Raw genomic sequence first — 3,131 nt, 5'->3', positions numbered from 1 at the left:
GCGATGAAACTTTGTATCGCTACCCTTGCACTGATATGAGTTACATTATGGGGCATAATAATCCAGCGATGAAACTTCACTTTGTATCGCTACTCTTGCACTGATATGAGACTATTAAGGTCGCAATCAGGGTTAGCCTCCACTCATTAGCTTTCGGCTACGGTCCACAGTCTGCTAGCTTAAACTACGCATTGAATCTTACCGGCTACGGTCCACAGTCTGCTAGCTTAAACTACGCAAATTCATTGAATCTTACTGGAATAACACGCTTCGTGGTCAAATTGGATTTTTCATTTTCTGGACCAAGATGTGTTTTTCGGCTAATACTACTAACCCATTCCAGTTGATTCAGGGCTCGCTGCTTGAACGGTAAAGGAATCGCAAAAGTGAATATTATAAATAAATATAACTATGAGCATTTGTAATTAATCATTTCTTTGTTGCCGCTCGCTGCACTTCATCCTCAGAAGTAGCCTTAAAACACTTTTACGCCCTTTCGAGGCACACACGCTGGAATCGGATCAGTTTCTCGCTGCGTGTCGAGCCTTAAAACACTTTTACGCCCTTTCGAGGCACACGCTGGAATCGGATCAGTTTCTCGCTGTGTGTCAGTTAATGCGTGATACGTTATTTCCACATCACAAAAAAAAAAACATCACATTCCATCGCCGTTATGACTACTGTGAAGCCTTGACTTTAATGTGTCACTTTAAATAAGATATTACCTCGGCGGGAAAACACAACACTCAGTGCGTGCGTGTTAGCGCCCGTGTCAACGATATTGCAGTTAATTCTCCTTTGTAATGAACAAAATGAGGTGACTTTGACTTCAGTCCCGCCGGAGCTCCCGACATTGCTAGTCAACTAATGCAAACTGAATACTCGATTTGAGAGTCATTGTAATTGTCACAATTCGCCAGGGGAAGTGTCACTCATGTTGCAAAGTGAACGCAACGAACGTGCCGTTGAAAAAATCCCGCACATACATTCTTCTGCAAAGCTGTGCCCAAAAAGTGAAACATGAAAAAAGAAAAAAAAAAAATTGAACCGGGACCGTTTTCTTGAACTTGACATCTCTCCGTCTAATCTGTCTCCATAGTTAAATTTACTCCTCACATACATAACTGAAATGCTCTCATACACAGTATTTTTATTTTATTTATTTATTGATTTACTCCTCACATACATAACTGAAATGCTCTCATGCTCACGACCGTAATGCTCTCATACACAGTATTTTTATTTATTTATTTTTTTGCTCATAGAAACGAATGCTCTTATACACACTTCAGAAGCGCTCTAATACGGACATTTTTTTCCACTCATGTACACTACTGAAACACTCATACGCAATGCTGATTTGCTCTCACACGCACTAGTCTTATTCTATCATTCTGCTGGATTGCACTCATATACTTTTTTTTGTTTTACATTTCCCGTGCTACTTTGATGTCCTCATACACACCACTCTCATTCTCTCATTCGACTAAAATGCTCACATTCAAACTACTGAAACACTCTCATACACATCTTGATAAATTTCTCATGACACTTAAATGCTCTCATACAATTTTTTATTTTTTTTGGTCCCCACCCATGTGCACTACTGAAACACGCTCATTCCCACAATGTTGAATTGCTCATACTCTCTCGCCAAATACTCTCATACACACTACAGCAATGCTCTCATGCGACTTAAATGTTCTCATACTGACATGCTCTTTATTCTCATACACACTACTGCCGCTCACTTCTGAACCACGTTTATTCAGCGTATGAAAAGAACAGATCTCAATGTGTGTTAGAAACTATTCTCGTAGCGTGTGAGAGAGTTTTTCGGTTGTGGTGATGAGAGTGTCTCGGTCGTGTATGTATGAGTAGTAAATCGCCGTATCATGTCATTAACAGCCCTTCCTAGCAGCCTGTGGAGCACATACGGGACAGCATTCTGCAGCGTGGCTGCTCGCGCGTCCACCCGTGTGTACGCTGAAGCTTTCCCTCCCATTTAACTTGCAAAAGGAGCAGCAGGATCAATCCACCATTAATGCTGATAATGGGATGTCACAGTCTGCTCTCTTTGGGTCTCGCTAACTGATTTTCTTTTGTGAGTCTGTGTGCAAGTTGGGGGCCGCAGAGTGAAAACGCCGGAGGGCCGGCGAGGTAGGCGACATATGAGGAGAGGCAGAGGGGGAATGCGGCTGCACGTCGGCTTCTCTGACAGCAATTTGGACACATTATTCATACATGGGCCGCATGCTTGAGGTGTGTGGTGACAGGTGTCCTCCGGATTGTCCTGAACGTAGCCCATCATATAGAAACACCAGTTATATGAGGACATAGCTTACCTTTTTAGACTTCTGTGCCCCTCGTCAGTCATGATTGACCCCCCTGCTCTCTTTCCCGTTTGGTTAAAGTGGAGCACCACAGCTAAGTTCGAATCAAATTGACACATTGCAGCAATCTCTGCATTGAATTCTGACTCTGGAAAGTGGACATCGTCCTTTAAGTCAATTCTTTGGTGTCATGGTCAGCGTGCAAGTTTTCCAGTCCGATAGACTCACTTCAAATCTGGGTTGGGGGTTATAGGTATTAGGTGTGACAGCAGATCAATATCATGGCATCTTTTTTTCGGTCCATGGTCTTAATGCTAATCTTCCACGGAAGCGATTTTGGAATATTTTTGCTACTGATCATGATGATATCACAAATCGATTCAAAAAGCATATTTTCGGAAATGTTCGAGCTATGTTGCATGGTTCAAATGTGGGTTGGAATTATAATAGGGGAAAAAAAATGTCTGTGTTAAATTTGGCTCACAGCAGCACTCGCATTAATTAATTGATTGATTGTCACCCAATCTGTTGCCGAATCTCATCTGGGCCAAAAAATTACCATAAAAGCATGAATTCTTCTTTTACAGTGCCTGCATGATTAAAGAAATTGAACCGTTACTTTAAATATATGTGTGAGAGTTGCCACTTTCCCTTACGAAATACAGAAGGCATTTCTTTTGATATTCCAGATTTCACCCTTTCAGGGACAGCGGTCACCACAGTGGACCATGTTATCAGGTTACAGGGTGCAGGAAAGCCTTAACCTCCTCCTTTTATTTTCATTTCTAGTCCCTGCCT

This window comes from Hippocampus comes, unplaced genomic scaffold, assembly GCF_001891065.2.
Source record: "Hippocampus comes isolate QL1 unplaced genomic scaffold, H_comes_QL1_v1.1 scaffold427, whole genome shotgun sequence".
NCBI lineage: Eukaryota > Metazoa > Chordata > Actinopteri > Syngnathiformes > Syngnathidae > Hippocampus > Hippocampus comes.
The sequence above is the reverse complement of the archived record's forward strand: the minus strand, read 5'-3'. Positions refer to the sequence as shown.